The following is a 20,120-nucleotide window of genomic DNA, read 5'->3' on the forward strand; positions in this document are numbered from 1 at the left end:
ATCCTATTCAAAAAATAACACAAAAAAGTACTGAGTGTGTGAATCAAGTGGAAGAGTATCTGCCTAGCAACTGAGTTCAAATCCCAGTACTGACAAAAGAAAAAGCAATCCTAGATACATCAAAATTAGACTTTCAGTGGCAGATATTTATTTAACAGGTTGTATATTACTTTTTAGTAATATTACTGTTTAGTAATATACAATTTGTTTACTTAAATATGCAACAGATCTAACAATAACAACACAATTAAAAAAAGTTTTTCGTATTTCAGAGTTCTTCATAGCCTTCACGGAAGGATGAAGGTCCATTATTTGATGTAAGGACTTCAGACTTGTTAGTGTTAACATATTATTTCCCATGGAGTAACACCTCTGCAAAATTCACACACTTAGATGTTGATGTCTGGTAAAAACAGAAACAAAGACAAAAACAAAACAAAACAAAAACATCTATGCAGTAACATTTAAAACAAGCAAAAGATTGTATGACAGGAATAAAGAAGTGCCAGCTACACTGTCAGTCTCTTTCAAAAAGCTACATTTTTCCCACTAGAATATAAGACATAATCCAGGGTGTGTATGTGTGTGTGTGTGTGTGTGTGTGTGTGTCTGTCTGTCTGTGTGTGTCTGTCTGTCTGTCTGTCTGTCTGTCTGTGTATCTGTGTGTGTCTGTGTATGTGTGTGTGTGTGTCTGTGTATCTGTGTGTGTGTGTGTGTGTGTGTGTGTGTGTGTGTGTGTGATGTTGGGAAAGTGTGAGAGAGCCAAACATGCACTAAGTATTATATGTATGTTCACTTAGAAATTTTGTGTAATATCCACCCCCTAAGAGCAAAGTCAAGCAGGATAGTTGGCCAGCTGTAAGAAGGATGGCGAGGGAGTTAGATCAGTAGGTTCACAAGACACCATCAGAGCAGATATTTCACCAAGGCTGACAATGATGTCATGGTACACTACTACCAATATACATTTCACAAAAGCTTATCCATATCATAAGCAGCGTAAGTCAAGGTGAGATAGAATAGTGTATGGATTTGAATGGTTACCAGATGTTTCTGTCCACTGTCATGGGTCTGGTTCTCAGATACCCAAAGATTTCAAAATCATATGATTTGGAGCAGAGTTCACAAAAACCAGCACACAGAACACCCAAGTTTCCTGCAGGAAAGACAAAGCAGCTAATAAGTCTTAGGTGCTATCTGCAAGCCCCAGAGAAAAAAATATACATGGAGGCTTGCAACACTTGCTAATTATCTAAAACTTACCAAATAAAACTCAATATTTAATTACAGCAATTTATAATCCTCTTATTCAATGAGCCTATTATTGTCAAAATAGGGACTAATAAAGAACTGAAATATTGCAACTTTCATCTAAAGAGATACACCTCAACAGAGCTTATTGTACTAATGGAAGTGTTTTCAGCCTGTATCAGCCAGTTCCCTAGACACTAGCCACACACAATTGATGAGGAGTTGAAATATGGCTACTGCAATTTAATCTTAATTAATTTCAATAGGCACGTGGGTCAGGCAGAAAGAGCTAGAACTATGATAATGATACTTGGCTTTCATATACAATGATATCATCACTGTCCTGATTCATAAAGAGGTGTGGAATCAGGCATCAGAACAAAAACATGGGCAAAAATGGATGTTTTTACTTCTGGGAAAGTGATTTCACTATAGAAGATCATTCACAATCATGCTAAAAGAGAAAGTCTTGCCATGTCACTGACTGGGCTTTAACTATCAAAATGCTTTGATTTCTCAACCCCATCCACTCTTTAATGCTGTATCCATTTGGACCACCTAGCAACAGCATGACCTACAAATATGCAGTATACTTAGAATCAGTCACCTTTTATTCCAAGGCCATAAAACAAAACAAATTATGAAATCTTATCCTGGAGACTGAATGGTGGTAAACATAATTTCAAATACTTGGGATCAGCCCCAGGTCCAATGTAGTAAGAGAGGTGTCTATGTATGTCCCAACAGGGGTTGTGTGTGTGTGTGTGTGCACACACACATATACACACATGTGTGCATGCATATGTGCGTGCATGCATGCATGCATGTGTGCATGAGGGAAGAATGGAGACAGATAAACAAATAAACAATGGCAGACAGAAAATAAAGGAACATATATGGCTCTTCTAAAACATGGGAACTGGTAGATTGCTTTTGACTAAATAGCACTGCAATGGCCTCATATTCCCCTCCACACACCCCCAAATCAAAAATATTAGTCAATAGCTATTTAGTGTACAAAATTCACTTAAGAAGATATTTTTACTCAGAACAAAATGAGAAAAATGCATTTGACAAACAAGTGGGAATATTACCATTGTAAAAAGCAGCAAGTAAGTGCTAGTTTTCACTCCCTTTCTCTGTACAAGTAATGACACGTCCATTACTGTGGCAGGTGCACTCAATATAAATCATTTTCTGTATGTGTTTGTGTGTGAGCATGATTTAAAAAGTAAATACCGTAAAGCATAAGTAAGGAAATGTCAATACAAAAGAGAAGCATAAGGAAAGAGAAGAAAGCTAGCCATAAATCTGAAAGTAGAAAGATCAAATCATAATAATTAAGCATTCTCCTAAACACCAGTGTTGATAATTCCTGTGCATCCAATCCAAGAAGCTGGACTGTGTCACGAGTAAGTGAATGATGACACCGGAGAAACGGTAGGTGATTTCTTTGATCTGCTTTATCAGGTATCAGTAAAACCAAATATCCCCCAATCAGTGCTTTTTGTTCTCATGTTAGAACTCTCACATTATGTGCAGCAATTAGAAACAGATCTAAAATTGCCTCCTCCCTGGACACAATGATTCTCATCTATGCTCAGAGAGGAAGGTACAAAAAGAGGAGTCATCATTATCCCTTGTTTAGAAGGCAAGTGGTACAATGCACAGGAAGATCTAAGGAACTTGCGCATGCTCATGTAACTGGTGAGGAGCAGAAATACTATTTAAACCCAGGCATCTGGACTCAGAGTCTATGAAAATAATCATTCTGTTCTAACATTTCAGAGCCTAATAGGTACTCAGAAAATATTTTGAGGGAGAAGAAAGGAAGGGAGGAAAGAAAGGAAGGTTAAGGAGAAATCTCTAAATAGCTAATGTCCCCATATATTTCTAACGTGCATCATTTAGCAAGAATCAGACATTCTTCTGTGATTCAATATGAAAAATTATAAATGAGAACTATTGTTGTAGGCCTAGGGTATTGTTGTAGGCCTATGGTAGGTCCATGATATCATTGTAGGCCGATGATAATGTGTGTGCTTTGCACAATAAGAATTGCAAATTAGAGACGTTTTGGTTTGGGGGTCAGCCAATGAGATCATGTGAATTTTGTTCAAAAAAGTAAGAAAAAAAACAGTTAACATAGTAGCTATCTTTCAAAATATGTTGCTTACAAACGTGGCCTTTGGCTGTTATGGGAAAACTTGACTGATAAACAGTTCCCCGTACTGACATAAAACTTTCCTTACATGGTAAAAGCATCTCCCTGTGCCTAAATTGTTAGTATAAGCAATGTACCTTATGCTGAATCACTGCTTTCTTTTGGGAACGCTGACATCTTAGTGCATACTAGTTAAATGAGTCTATTTTTTTGTTTGGTCTTGAACTTGCTAGATTCTAGGCCCTCTATACTTTGAGCCCTGCCTCCAGCCCTTTGGCTTTAGTTTTAGGGGGGATAGGACCCCAAATCTTTTTTTTTCCCCCAAGCTATCGTGGTGAATCATCCATTCACACTTCCTGCATAGATGGGATGACAGGTACCTGCCATCTAGCCCAACAGGCTGCCTTCCAACAGAGATTATCCTAATCTCCACTTCCCTACCAGTTAAGATTACAGCTACAAACAACCTTCATGTGCCCCTCCCCCCAACAAAAAGCACTGGATATTGAATCTTTAATAAGTTTCCCTTGTAGATAAGTTGATACGTTGTCATAGGATATTTTTGGAGGAATTAATTTATACACTATGAGAGGACTCTTGGAAGCTCCTACCTGGGCTATTATCTGCTGCTTTGCTACCACAAATCATAGTCATGGGGGTACATCTAAATGCTGAGTGGTGCTGGTCACTTTAGCAAATCACCAAACACAGAAATAGCATTGACAGTACTTTTAAGGCTGAGGGGAAGGGGAAGAACCAGGAGAAAAAATTAGCAATGGCCCATGTCTCCATGCATAATTGCTACAAAAGCAATATGAGCTTAATCAAAACCAATTCTCCCTTTGGAATTAACAGAAGTGTTGAAGTTAGACATACACATACTCTTGCATTTAAAGCTCACCACTGACAGCATTAAGGTATGTGACCTTGCACCAATAACCAATCACTTCAGAGCTTTATTTCTTTATCTGTAATATGGGAAGAACAATGCCCGCTTCTAAGAATTACTGTGAAGTTTAGTTGGAACAAAAAATAGAAATGACCCTAGGTAGCTCCTAACATGAGTAATCAATAAATATGCAATGATTAATTCTTTGACCCTGGAACATTGCTATTCAACAAAGCAAAGCTACTGAAAGAAAATATGAAATATTTCTATCAGTTTAACCAAACACATCAGCTCCTAGTACACACACATTGATATGTTTTAAAAATAAATATAGAAAAGGAACAAATAAATGCAGCTTTTCCCCTGCCAGTCCATTTCATTATAAGCCAAATAACAGTCAACAAACCTGGTAGCTTTTGTTCAGGTGCCAGCCACATGGCTCTCACAAAACAAGACTTCAGTATTTTATTAATCATGAGACAGCACTAAATTTACTTCCCACCTGACAGCTTTAAACATGCAGTCAAATGGTGAGTTAATTAAGTGACAGTGTCCACGTTACTCAGGAAGATGAAGCAATAAACAGCTTCTGTGGCAGATTAAATGCCAGAATAAAATTGAGGTGTCTCTGCTGGCTGCCTGGAGAGGTCTCTGGCAATTCTGTATTCCCTGAATCTGGACTGTAGCCCTGGAGATCATGAGGACCTACAGATCTAGCCAGACCTGATGAGATTTTGCAGGGTGATAGATTCAAGTTGAAAAGAGCAAAGGATGTTACGTGCACATATGCAAATGTCATAATGAAAGGCATTACTTTGTACCATGCATATATACTAAAATATGATTTGATCTTTTTAAAAAGATGATCGTTTCCAGTTTGGATGAATGCTCTACATTTAGATGACTGACTTTGAAACGAACTCTTCCAAAGTACATTTCCCATCTGACTAATGAGAAGAGTTGGGTGAGATGGGTTATATTCATATAAATATAGAGTTTGAGGGAGGTATCTCAGATCCTCAGAAAATAAACAAGAAGCTGAATAACCTAGTTACTCTGTAGAATCAGCATCTCACTTGATTCTATTGAGAGACTGGAGCCTTCTCTACTCTTCCATGATGATCTTTAGGACAAGGGGAAAATGACTGGTTCTTAATGTAATAACAATAAAGAGAAAGCAAGGACAACTGGAGAGAAAGGAGACAGGAAGGAGAGATTAGAAGTAACACATATTATTTCTTCTATTTTTCTAGTCATTATGCTATCTAACATTTTATTTATTCACTTTTTGCATTCATTTTTACAACCGGTGAGTTCCATGTCATTTACTCATTATAACTCTGCACAGTGTTTTTACTGTGTCTTCAGGAGGGAATACCTAAAAGATCAGAAAATTTAAGAAATATACTAAAAGTCATGATGCTAAGTGGCAAAACAACAAATTGAATGTAGGATACTCTATTATGACAACTTGAGTTTCTTGTACAGAAAGAGAGAGACAGAGAGAGGGAGGGAGGGAGAGAGAGTATTTCCCTTGATACAACCTTGCTTTTTCCCTAGTGCCAGTGTCTTAAAAGATAAGACATAGAGGGCTGGGAAGGTGGCTCAGTGGTAGAGCGCTTGCCTTGCATGCATGAGGCCCTGGATTTGATTCTTCAGCACCACATAAGCAGAAAAAAAAAAAGCCGGAAGTGGCGCTGTGGCTCAAGTGGTAGAGCGCTAGCCTTGAGCTGAAGAGCTGAGAGACAGTGCCCAGCCCCAGAGTTCAAGCCCATGACTGGAGCCCCCCCCCCAAAAAAAAGATAAGACATAGAGATATTTGTGTGCATGAGTCTATGAAAAGTAAGCCAGAATATTAAAAAATATATATACACATGGGTTATTTCTGCAATGGAAAATGAAAAAAGAAGAATTTTCACATTATTCTAAATGCTTTATGTTATTTTAATATTTTGTTTTGAAAATATATTGATATATTACTCTTCTTACATAAAGAATAAAGAGAACATAGAAATTTCAGTTTATAAGAACAAATGTCTAAGCATTCATCCGGGAAAGAATTATCAAGATTTTAAAACAAATTTCTTTAACAATAAATTACAAGGCTTCCATTGCCACATTCAACTTTTACTTTAATCTGCTTAGTTAAATCCTGCCCCAAAGTGTTCCCTGTGGCTGGGGATTATGGGTGGATATAATTCACTATTTCCATTCACAAATATTAAACATCTAAGACTCTGCTCCTATCCTGTGCTCAGCCTACATCTTCCAAGGGATGTGTAGTTCCTGGGGCTTGTTAGTCACCTGTAAATTTTTGTATTGACTTCTGTTGATCTAGAAAACAACTAGAAAACACCTCAAAACAGAATCCTGGCTGCCACAGTTCCACCTATAATCAGGTGTTCTTTCTGAGAGAAACTCTTCAATCCTTCCTTACATCTGGAACTAAAAAGGCAAAATTTTCTCAAACTTTAACCATTACTGATTACTTCTTACTATCATGCAAGGGAGTTCCTACTGCATATATGAAGATGAACATAAAACATATTATGACATTTATCTAATTTGGTTTATCATATTTTAGTTGAGCTGTGCCTTCCCCTGTAGTTTTTTTCAATAGTCCTGTATTGTTTTAGTACTTAAAAAAACTGTCATCAGAACAATCATTTTGCTCGAGATTATTTAATTAGTAAAGAACAGAAGTGAAACCTGTATCCAGCTCTTTGGTTGCTAAACTCCATACAGCCCAACAATAGGATTAGGTGACTTTAGATGGAGGTGAGGGTAATAATTCTCAAGTAGTCAAGTCCCCTACAGGTAAAATCATAACACATTGATCGTTCATATCATCAGGAAGCTGGTCTGATAAAATGAATGACAATCAGATTCTGCTCATCTCAGTCAATTGTCTATCTAACAATAAGAATGGAAAAATCTGACACTGGGCAAGGATTCTATTAAACTGCAAGAAATTCAACCAGTCAGAAATTCAACTCTCCACTTATCATAATGAATGGCTGAGAGCTATTTTTCATAGCTCAACTATTTAATTTAATTATAACAGTAAGCAGTAGGTTTATATTCAAACAAAATAGTCTTTTTTATTTTTACTCATCCCACAAACATTGCGTGAGCATTCAACCACTGCCTTAGGTGTTAAATATATAAAACAGATTGGATACAACCAATGGCTCCAAAGAGCTGACCATATGGTAAAGACTGCATGAACAGTTGAATGCCAACCAGCCAGCACCCCTACACACAGGAATCAACAGTCGGTTGAGAATGTGTCACAGGTATTGCTAAAGGTGTATATGATATAGAAGAATATAGGCCATCATCTATTATTTCCAGATAGGTCTTGGGACCAGTCAATTTGTGCTTAAACAGATACATAAAACATTCTTGATGCTCAATCCTTAGCTACATTCTACAATTCTTTTATTTCCAATGCCCAGCCTCCTGTATCTAACTGTGAACACTCAGGTGAATAATTCTGACACTTTTCCAAGGTGCAATGTGATTTGAATTAGGAAACTGTAATTGGATGGGAGAGGCAGAAGAGGAGGACTTTCTGCTCTTGATTTTTCCTATCTTTTTCTATTTAGACCCTTAGCCTTGGAAAGCAACATAAGTTACGTTTTCATTTTTTTATTGTGAAAATACCATATAGAGGGGTTACAATTACATGGGCATGATAATGAGTACATTTCTTATCAAGTATTGTTGCCTCCTCCTTTGTTTCCCCTTCCCATCCTTTCCCATCTCCCATCCCCCCTACATCCAACCCCCCCACCCCAGGCCAAAACTGTAAATTTGGTTTTTGACATAACGACTTGTACATCTCATTGTTGCAATGGGTCCACCTATATCCCTATTTAAATGATTTTTTTCCCTTCCCCTCAACAAATTATACTAACATCAAATACAGTGAAAGCAGGGGTTATACTTTGAAGGAAGCAAAACTCTCCCACCTGGAGTGAGAGAAGTAAGAAATACTTGCAATTCCTATATGTAAGGCCAATTTTTAAAATCACTTTTATGTTGCCTTCTAGAGGCAAGCAAAGCAATCAGGGAAACATGTGCTAAAGGACTACAGACTTACTTTTGATTACAGACTTACTTTACAATCCACACAAATGTAAGCAAGAAGCACAGTTTTTCCTAACTGTATCTGTCATTTGTAGATAATTTCTTGGGACTCCAGTTGAACAAGATAGTCAGAACATGTATCTATAGGTCTTCATTCCATCCAAAACCCAGTGAAGGAAAACTAGAACATGTAAGCAAACTAGTAAAAAGAAAATAAGAGCAGGGAAAGGTGTTAGTTTTTAACAAATGACCAATATCAACATAACTGTAAAGATGTTAATAAACAAAGAAGGTTAAACAGGTCTAAGCCTTATTAAATAGATTCATGACACAGAAAGTCTAAAAACTTGAAGCTCAATATTACTGAAATAAAGGCAAGTGATCTGGCTGAAATGGAGCAAAGGTAGAGTGGCTAAAAATCTATCTAAAAAAGCATTGTAACATTGCCCGGATATAGCAGTACCTATGCATAAGCCCAGCTATTCAGGAGGCAGAGGTTGTGAGGATTGTGGTTAGAGGCCAATCCAGGTGTAAAAACAAAACCCCTTCCACAGCAAACATACCAGGCACAGTGGTGCATATCTTTAATCCTAGCTATGCATGAGGTATAGATAGGAATATTGCAGGCCAGGTCAACAATGTAATTTAGCAACTAATCAAGTTTTAGTGATCTAATTTAGCAACTAATTTAATTTTCAACCAAACTTGAAAAGGGCTGGGGCTTGGCTTAAGTAGTAGAATACCTGCTCAGCAAGCACAAGTCTATGAGTTCAAACTCCAGTACTGCAAGAAAGTAAGAAGTGAAATGACCAGCTCTGGTCACTTCACTTTGCTCCCAGTGAATTTGAAGGGAGAATCTTCCCGGGGGGGAATTAGTTTACAGAAAAGATCTATAGGCACTGACATTTACAGTCCTTACAAAATTATATCTGATCCCTCCTTATCTGTTTACCTACAGCAAGACCCACTTAAACAAGCTTTCTTATACATCCTGTATCTATCCACTGTTTAGTAGTTCACTCTTAATCATACATGGGCAGCCAGATAAATGAGTAAAATTTTTAATATTGAAATGATGATTACAACATATAGGCAAATAGAACTGAGTTCAGACGAAATGTCTACAATACAAAGAGCATGATAAACCCATATTTACTACATTCAGAGAGAGGAGCAATTATCTGCAATTATCAGTCTAACTGTAGAGTATGTGAAGATGCTTGACAGCTGAAAGTCTAGAAGTCATAACATAAATCCTTTCAAAAGCAGACAAAACTTCTTCATCTATTTTTTTTGCCTTTGGAGTTATTAATTTTGTTATTTTAGTGTTGATCTACGTTTGATATTATACCAGAAGGTACTAAACTGAAAAAGAGTTGTTTGTCAACTTTCAAAATGAAATTTAACATAGCTTGATAGGAGAGGGCTTTGGTAATGGAATTGGCGGGATAAAAGTCCCAGAAAAAGGAATAACATTCTGAAAGCCATCATTACTGAAGAGCAAAACCTTGACTGGAATCTCATTTGATGCTGATAAAAATATCTTTAGCTTTTAGAGAGAACTTTCAAAAAGTACCTTGAATAGATTCATTTTATAACCAATCTACTAGTATATTAAACCCAGCATGTTGGATATGATGATTAATTAAGAAACAGTGTCATCCAGGCATTCACTCTGAAAATATATAATTCTTGATGATAATTTATGTGAGTTGCTTTTAAGGGTGATATTTTCAAAGGTAAAAGACAGTTTTAATTTTGAAGATGAGATTTTTCTCAGAACTGTCAGTACTATTACAGATAAAACTATGTTCATGAACTGGTGTTTGATACCATTTCTGTGCTGAAATTTGGCAAAATTATAATTCCATTTTAACGAAATTTGGGGGTACCAAAAGGAGACAGCAACAGCAATGAAAAGGAAATGACCCATTAACTTCAAATCTAAATGATGCATTTTGAATCTCCTCTTCCCACAAGCCAACTCAAAAGCACCCCATTACCTGGCCTCCTGTCAGATTCTGAATAGAGACAGAGCCATGCTCTGCCCTGCTATCCTCCAAAGACCTCAGACAATGTGACAAGCTCACTCTATTTCTCATAGTTACATTTAAGAAAAATATGAGTTTTTGATGGAAATCCATAATTCAGCCCATATACATTCTTTTGAGGATAGGCTTTTGAAGTTAAAGCCTAACAAAAACTTGCCTTAGTTAAAATATGTGAAGGGGAAGGATGATGCCCAAATGAGTTGTTCCATCTAATAATAGAATTTGCCTCTAGGAGTAAAGAGTTAAAATTATACATCTTTAAACTTGATTTATTTGTCCCTGCTTCGAATGCACAATCCAGTACTATCCAACCAAGTAGGTCGTTGCTCAAGTTGGCATGACACACAATTTAATTCCAAGTAACTAAGCCGCTCTGCTTGCTTTTAAGAAATAGATAACAAAGTACATTGAAGAGGGAAATGGTAGCCAAACTTGTCCCTTCAACATACAAGTCATTCTGTTTACAGTGAGATGAGAGATTAGTTAAGTAGTTAATGAGAGATTAATGTTACTTCTGCAAATTGTTACTTCTGTCAATTCCTCTGTTCTTGACAAAAGACCAGTGTTAGGTAGAAGGGACAATTGTCCAGTAACAATGTAACTGTGTATTGGATGGGTAAAACTTCCCATAGCAACAAAGTGGGCATTTTAACAAGGGAGAAATACCAACGGGCAAAGAAAAAGACCTCAGTCAACCAAAAATAAGTCTTCACCCTGATTCATCCACTCTAGAAAACAACTCCAGGCAGAAAATATTAAAATTGCTAAAGTGGAGTGGTCAGGACTAGAATACCCAGATAGCTACACACGATAGGGGTAAGTCATGCCCAATGTCTGATTTCTCTGCAAAACCAAGTGGAAATGAGATGCACTTAAAGCATGAGATGCAACTGGAAATAAGATGCATTTAAAGCAAGAGTTATAAACAAGTAGACAAAACATCAAGTAGATTCAAATCCCGAAGAGAAATTCCCAAAGAGAAATGAAACTGAATCAAGGAAAGATTCTAATATAACATAAACAAATCTAACAAATATGAAGAAGTAAAAACCATCTCCTCTACCAGTGTATGAGGTACATTTAGATGGAAGGAATCACAGATCAGAGTTACTGGTCCTGTGGTCATAATCAAAAGACGAAAAGAATTATGTGATGGATATCAAAACACGGAAAGAACCCAGACTCAAAACAAATGCAAAGGAACAATTGACACGTCAAACCTGCTTTTGTAAAAAAAAAAAAAATACCTTCTCTGAAAAACAAAAGCAGGACCACCTGGGAGCCTGGGAGACACAAGCAAATAGCAAAGAAGTCTCTTCCACCTTGAATCACTTTGTCTTTGTGCTACTACCTGAGGTAAAGAAATGACAAGATTTTCTTTTGTTTTCTTTTATTGTAACAGTAAATAATACATGCCTTATTTTGTGACAATCATGTACATCCTAGGAAACAAATAGATGAGAAGAATAGGGTGAAATTTTATATGTCATTTGTATGGCTTGAATATGAAACATCACCTAAAGGTTTGTGTATTGAAGCCTTGGTTTTCAGCCAACTACTCTTTGGAGGTACAGAGACTTTAGGAAGTAAAGCTGTCTGCAGGAAGTAGGTCACTGCCATGTGTTCCTGGGGGTTGTACCTTATCCTAACTCTTTCTGTATTTGAACTCTGCTCCTGGCTACCATGAGGTAAACAGCTCTTCCTTTCCATGACCTTCCAACTTTGATGCTCTGCCTCATTACAGGACTAGAAACAACAGAGCCAGTCAACAATAGACAGAAACCTCTGAAAGAAAATCAACCTTTCCTCCTTTAGCCATTCATCTTGGGTAGTGCTACAATAACCAACACGATCATCAATACATGACTATTGATAATGTGTCTATTTTTTCATCAGAAAGATTGCAAAAGTAATTTCATGTGTCAAACTGCTCACAAAAAGATTAACATTTTTCAGTAAACATGCAAAACAAAAGCAAAAATGTCTGTCTGAAAACAGAATGATTCTCAAACTGCAAATCACCTTAAGCTTAATAATCAACTTTATTTCGGATCAACCTTTAGCAAACAAAATCCACAGAGCTTATAAACAACTCCACATCAAGCTTTAAAAAAAAAACCATCATACAAAACCCAATTTAATTCAACACAAAAGGGCAAACAAATATAATTAGATATACATAGCCTTCAGAGGTCCTCTTTCATCCTTAATAACTAAATAAAATGAATTGATTTCTTTCTGTGTACTTACAATGTGTGCCCACACTCTCTTGGAAAATCTAAGGGTTGGAGTGGGATTAACTATTCTTATCACTTCTCCTTATAAATTTCTGTACTTACTGATTTCTTGGTAATTTCCAATTATTCCTACTTTTGCATCTGTTTTCCTCTTTTAGCCTGAATACCGCTCAAATTTCACTGTTATATATCCTCATGAACAAAAGCTACACAACCACAAGGCTAGTGTATGTGTGAATTTGTATTGGAGACTTACAGACAGCAGGCAGAGACTAGACTAGAGAGAACAGGAACCAATGCGAAAGTGAGTATCAGATAACACTAATACTGGCTGGCCCTGTTACCACAGGATTGTAACTAAGAGTCATGCTTGTCAATAATCCCAATCTGCCATTACATTGTAAACCCACTTTTCACTTTTTACTATATCTCAAGGCCTAAGAAGTGCATATTACCTCTTTACAGGAGTGATCCAAAATGATGTTACATTATTACATGTGACATTTTAGCTTTCAAGCCCTTTCAAGTAGTAGTCACAGATATTTTTCTAGTACTGAGAATAGTAATTCAGTGTAAGTAGAGAAAGTCCTTGCATGCTTAGGAAACTATTTTCTGGCTAGACAGTCTATGAATATGAGGACTAGAAATTTTAATTTTCCTATGTGAGGGGAGCTCCAAAGACAGAGAAACAGAAAGGTAAAAAATAGAAGAGGACAAAAGCTATAAGAAAACCAACAAAACCAGGCATGGGAAGCTTGCACCCAAAATCCTACCTACTCAGGAGACTGAGACCTGTAGGATTATTGTTTGAAGCTAACTTTGGGAAGAACAGGTTATAAAACTTCAACTTAACCAGGAAAACACTGGACTGAGGGTGTAGATTACATGGTAGAGCACTAGCTATAAGCAAGAAAGCCAAGCAAGAGTGTGAGGCCCTGGGTTTAAATCCTAATACTAGTGTGAGAGAGAGGAGGGGGGGAGAAAGAGAGAGGGGAGGGAGAGAGGAGTAGAGGGAGAGAGAGAGGTCTTGTAGAAATTGATAAGATGTAATGATTTTTAAAACTTAGAGCAAATGCACAGAATTAAAATGGGAGAGGACATGTACAGAATCTGCACCAATAAAAGGGCATTCCGATGGATTATTTCTAGAGAGGCAAAGGGGAACAGGCAGGGGTCACTTGCAAGGACTTTTGCCTCATTGACTTTTGTTTCCTCCAGGGTTCTTTACAGCTGATCTGTCATACATGGTTCAATGCGAGAGAAGTTATTTTCTCTGTCTCCCTTTTCACCTCATGGCTCCTGGCTCTTTAGAAGAGTGTTTAGCTCAGACAACAGCTGGCTACTGTCAGTTTTCTGTAAGGTTATATGAGATAAAGCACTTCAGTGCTTATTTCAGAGTTCTTTCTTGAAAACACATGTGCTTTGCTTCTACCTTGGACTGCTGGGACCTCCATGTTGATTCATTATGGAAAAAAGAAATTGGAAAGAAAAAGACAAGAGCTCTCTGTGACAATAAGAATATTCTCCATGAGGCAGGCTTCCACGTTTGGGGACAACAAAGTGCCAAAATGGAGAAGCTAATGCAGTCTGTACCCACTCTATCCAGTGGTCTGGCATCTGGAGAAATCTCCGTGACTGCATGTACACTATTTTACATGAAGCTTGAGCCTCCTGATCTGGTTTCATGTATTCACTAATAATAACTGCTTCATAATAACTGCCAGCGAGTGGCACATGGATTCTGCCCAGCCCTCTGAGAGGAATACATTTGATCCAAAGCATTAACATACCAGATGGAGCCTGTGCCAGGCATTCTCTGGACATTGATTATCCAGGAACACAATCGCCCTGGAACAGGAGCATCAGAGTTTCCTCAGGGACATCATAGGTGGGCACGCGGCTTGACCAGGCTCCTAGAAAGACTGTTACTGGCCTTCATGTCAGTTATTAAAAATAGAATTTGGATCTTTTGTGCAGGCTCTCTCAAATTCTTCTGAGGTGTCCATTCATCTTCAACTGCTTAAGCTTTGTTTTAGCAAACACTCCCCAGGTCTGCTTGTGTAAAGGGCTTATCCTCTACCTGTGCCAAAGGCTGTGGGGCAGAAAGTAGCCTCTGTTCTGAGGAAGAAGTTAAGTACACATTTGTTTCTTACTGTCACTTTCTCAGGACCACTCTTAACAAAATTCTTTGCTTGCCTTTACTATGGCTTATGACCAGCAAAGTTCTGTTAAAATTATTTGTTTGAATAGGGAAAAATATTCAAATTATAGATAATCTTGAAAAAACAAGATAAATTCAAATGTACACTAATATCTTCATATTAATTTTCAGGGACAATTGTTGATCAGATGACTTAGAAACCCTTCAGGAATATTCACATTCAAAGATTCCTTGAATACAAATGTCTTTGACTTACACCTAATCCCAAAGTACATCATTCCCTGTACAATTTCATTAGATACTATGAGCAAGCTTAATTGCATACAGGGAAAATACTTACAATATTTGTCTAAAAATATTGCCAATGGTTAGACCAGCTTCCTCTGTGGTAGACAACTTCTTTCCTGTGGTCTAGATAGTATTTCTTTAGAAGCTGCTTTTAAGACAATCCCTTTTCTTCCCTTTACCTTTTCATTACTTCTCTATAGAAGAAACTCAAATGAAAACATAATTTTGAGACTAAAAGTAGACATGTTTCATGAGCTGGGGTCTTGCCCGTCCATTTGCAGAGCCTTGATTTCTTCTAGTTAAAAATCACAGGGGTGGAGCCTTTTATTCAGGCACAGCAGAATACTATAGTCATTTCTTCAGGTTAAAGATAAATTTAAAAATTAGGTAAAATAAAATCTATACATGGAAATCTGCTTCTAATATACTGAATTGCCATCATCCAAAACTCTAAATTGAAGTATCTTAACTATTCAAAAATTTCTAGACCCGGTCTCTAGAAAGGTTCAAAAGGCTGAGAGATGTGGAATGAATTCAATCTTGTACCTTGTCTGAGCAGAACTGAGATTTTTACTCAGGGTTTCATGGTTGCTAGACAAGAGTTTTCCACTTCAGCTTCCTGGATAGCTGGAATGGCATGTATGTTTCACTACTGTGCTGATTTCTTTGTTAAAATGAGGTCTTGCTAACTTTTTTGCTCCAGTTCATGTAATCTTCTTGATCTCTCCTTCCCACAAAGCTGATGAGACTATAGATAGAAGCCACTGCACTGGGCCTTATTCATTTTTTAATATCAGAGAGACTCGTTCAATGCTTAGTTCTACCATTTGCTGGCTGGGCAATTAAAGGATGCTGAATCTCTCTAATTCTGTTTCTTCTATAAAACAATAGGAATAATGTCCATCTCTAAAGATACCACGAAGGTTAAATTATACAATTTGTATAAAGTTCAATTCCAGAAACAAAATAAATGCACAAGGAATACCTTTTTTACTTCAGTCAACTATAATTTCACAAGAGTCCAGGCTAAGAAGGCAGCTCAGGACTCAGTGGGACACACTGAACATCTTTTTTAACCTTTTAAGCTATGTACATCGAATTGTATGCCACAATTTACGAACCTCAGCAATCTTCATTTATGTCAGAGAACCAGAGGACGCAGAATACATAGAAAAAGAAGCAAAGGAATCTCTGCATTGGCACACATTCTGTCGTAGGATGAACTGTTTGCTTGTCCCCAAACCAGAAGTCCACTCGAAGGGAAAAGTGGTTGCTGCTTTTGCAGTAGACACTTCTGTCCTATCTTGGAGTGACAAGGACTCTATGCATTTTTACCTTTATTTTCTCCATTTCTTACTTGAAGGTCTAGGACACATGGCAGATATTTTTCATATATACTTTTCCACTAAAAAAGAGAGTGGCAACTGTACTCAAACTTAGAGTCTGAATTGAAAGGAAGAAATTGTTTCCTGTGTCCTTTCAAATCTGTGCAGAGGACATTTCTCTAAACCTTGGACTAGATGCGTTCTTGTTGTGCTTTAGCAAGCACACACTGCCCTCTGTTGGAAAAGTGATGCATTTCTACTTTGTCTAAAGTGCAGGAAAGATCCATCCAAGGGATTAGCCTCAACACTGGTAAAATATGTGCACAATTTAAAATATCTTGTCTCAAGCTTTCAGGTGGCTATTCTGTGGTGATCAGAGCAATAAGAGAGAGAAAGAGACAGTGAGGAGTAGGAGAGGTCTCCATAAAAATCCAACAACACAAAGCCTATCCCCGGTGCCATCTTTGTGAGAAATTCATTTTTAAAAGAAAGAAGTAACAGCTGGTATACATTTTGATCAAATAAAATATTTTAGCTTAGTGGGTTTTTTGTTTATAGCTTTGACCCTGGCCAACAGTAGCTGAGAGACTTCTCTGACCTCATTAAGCCAGGTCATTTCCTACTTGCAAAGCAACAGAGAAGATCCTGTCGACATTGGTTTCAGAGGACTTGAAAAATCAAGCTACAATCAATGAGTTTTAAACTTGTGATACTGTTGTTCTACCACTGCTAGGCTAGTGCTTTGCAAGCTACCATTTTGAAATCATAATATGCATTTAATTCTGAATAGTCCTGTTTAACAAAAACCAAGACCTGTGCTTTTATAGTCAGACTCTTAACAGTTTCCAAGGAGAAGTTTTAAAATATAAATATTCTCAAATATAATGAAAAGAAAGGAAACACTTAACCAAATAGTTAAAGAGCAAAATTGATGACTAGGCTAATAAGTGATGGCCTTTGATGAGCAAAGGGGAAATGAAAATAAGATAGAATGCATACAGAAATCCTTGAGATACTCGAGGAAGCGGACATAGAATCTTCAAGGGGAATACAAAAGGATCTCTCCAGAGAACAAATTTTCAGCTATGTGGTAAGCCTTTGTGAGCAATCTAACTGCAGCCACACACTCAATTTTAAAATAAACGCACAGCAAGCTTTTTATTATACAGAACGTATAATGGTAATGTAGATGCCTCCTCAGTTTATTCAACTGCTTTGACTCCAGGAAGAGCAAGCTAGACTTCCAAATCAGAGAACAGCCTTCAACAATATATTGCATCTGTGGCCATTGAATTATAATACCTTTTAGCAATTTCAAACAAAATAAATCCACTGGAAAGTCTTAACTAACAACTAAATTTGAGGCTCCATTTACATAAAAACAGTATAATCTGACCATTCATCTTATAAGCAGATCTATAATAGCACCAGTTGCTCTACAAATTATAAGGACATTCTAATAAACAACACCTTGTTGCCAGAAAAGCTACCAATCAAATTGTCAAGTTAAACCCTGCTCCTAGAAAGCCTGCTCAGATTGTAGAGGAAAAATGGCTGGTAATAGGTAGCTTTGTCCCATGAGGAAGATGATATGGGCTTAATTGAACATGCCTTTATTATCACTCCAAAATTAATTAAATAATAGGTTCAACCTCCACAAGTATAAAGGCAGATGTTCAGTACACATAGAGTCAAAGAGAAGGTTTTAAGGTCTTTCACATAGAAAGCAAATTTATAAGAAATGTTTTCCTATAAAATTCCCTAGCTTTGTCCTCTTAGCCTATTCGGACTTAACTACTAAATCAATAACAAAGCAGGGGTAAGTGTATCTCCTAATGGAAGATAATCACTTCTCGTACCTTCATGAGGCTGTTTTTCCAAGAACAGACCCAGGACTTCTGAGTGTCATATTGTTTAAAGTAATAATAAAATTTTCTTGTCAAGGTTCAAAATACAGTCCACATTGGATTAGCCATATCTAAACTTGTCCCGCTACAGTATCTTCATTGCATGTTGAATAATCTCCAATTGAAGCTAATTATATGATGATAAAATGCATAACAAAACCCAAACACAAGGAACTGGTGGCTCATTCTTGTAATCCTAGCTATTCCAGTGTTTTTGTTCTGAGATCATGGTTCAAAGCCAGGGCAAAAAAGTACATGAGAGAGTTATCTCCACATAACTACTAAGAAGCCACAAGTGGAGCTGTAACTCAAGTGATAGAGTGCCAGCCTTGAATAAAAAGCTAAAAGGCAGTACCCAGGCTGCAGCTCAAGCTGCGGTTCATGCACGCACATAGCAAGAAATCTCCAAATTTGAATTAAATCCCTGCTCCATTATCTGATGGAGAAATCACAGCTAAAAAGCTTGATCTTCCAAATTAAATTTTAATGATGTTAAAGTTCAAGGTATTTTAAATATCATATTGCTACTGTGATTTAAAAGTTGAGCTTGATTTTAAAAAAATAGACTGGAAGAAAGACAGCCTCTTCAGTAAATGGTGCTGGCAAAATTGGTTAATCACCTGTAGAAAACTAAAGCTAGATCCTTATATATCACCCTGCACCAGAATCAATTCCAAATGGATCAAAGAATTTGGAATCAAAGCAGACACCCTGAAAACATTACAGGACAGAATAGGAGAAACCCTAGGTCTCCTTGTCACAGGCCCAAATTTTCTTAATAGAGACCCAGAAACACAACAAATCAAAGAAAGGTTGGACAAATGGGATTGCATAAAATTGCAGAGCTTCTGCATGGCAAAGGACATAGCTAGCAAGATCAATAGAAAACCCACAGATTGGGAGAAGATCTTCACTAGCCATACAACAGACAAGGGTCTCATATCTAAAATATACATGGAACTCAAAAAATTAAATCCCCCAACAACAAATCTTCAAAGAAACAACTGCCCAATAAATAAGTGGGCTAAAGACTTAAAGAGAAACTTCTCTGAAGAGGAAAGAATAGCCAATAGACACACGAAGAAATGCTCAACCTCTCTAGTCATAAAAGAAATGCAAATCAAAACAACATTGAGATACCACCTCATCCTAGTTAGAATGGCTAAAATCAAGAACTCTAGTAACAACAGATGCTGGAGGGCATGTGGCCAGAAGGGAACCCTACTGCATTGTTGGTGGGACTGTAAACTTGTTCAATCACTTTGGAAAGTAGTATGGAGGTTCCTCAAAAGACTCCACATAGAGCTCCTCTATGACCCAGCAATCCCACTTTTGGGCATTTACCCAAACAAGACCATACTAAAGCTACCAACACAACTATGTTTATTGCAGCATTATTTACCATAGCTAAGATATGGAACCAACCCAGATGCCCCTCAGTAGATTAATGGATCAAGAAAATGTGGCATATATACACAATGGAATTCTATGCCTCCATCAGAAAGAATGACATTGCCCCATTTGTTAGGAAATGGAAAGACTTGGAAAAAATTATATTAAGTGAAGTAAGCCAGGCCCAAAGAAACATAGGTCCCATGGTTTCCCTTATTTGCAATGACTAGTATATGTCTGGGACAAGCAGAAAAGGTCAGATAAGATGATGCTAAGCGAAATGAACTCCAAGATAGGGACACAAGAGGTTTTTTCATGCTTGCTATTGTTCCTAACATATTTATAAGGTACCATGTGATTTTT

At 37.2% G+C, this 20,120-nt stretch overlaps 1 long non-coding RNA gene across 1 annotated transcript; it reads right to left on the minus strand.

Moving 5' to 3' along the window:
- Positions 1–275: 275 nt before the first annotated feature.
- Positions 276–14,585, minus strand: LOC138815986 (uncharacterized). The gene is made up of 4 exons (XR_011368532.1): positions 14,475–14,585; positions 8,428–8,595; positions 1,045–1,156; positions 276–403 (listed from the first exon to the last, which is right to left on the minus strand). It is a non-coding gene; the product is annotated as an uncharacterized lncRNA (long non-coding RNA).
- Between the last annotated feature and the right edge of the window lie 5,535 nt (positions 14,586–20,120).

Source organism: Dipodomys merriami, unplaced genomic scaffold, assembly GCF_024711535.1.
Source record: "Dipodomys merriami isolate MVZ:Mamm:240054 unplaced genomic scaffold, mDipMer1.0.p SCAF_11, whole genome shotgun sequence".
Classification (NCBI taxonomy): domain Eukaryota; kingdom Metazoa; phylum Chordata; class Mammalia; order Rodentia; family Heteromyidae; genus Dipodomys; species Dipodomys merriami.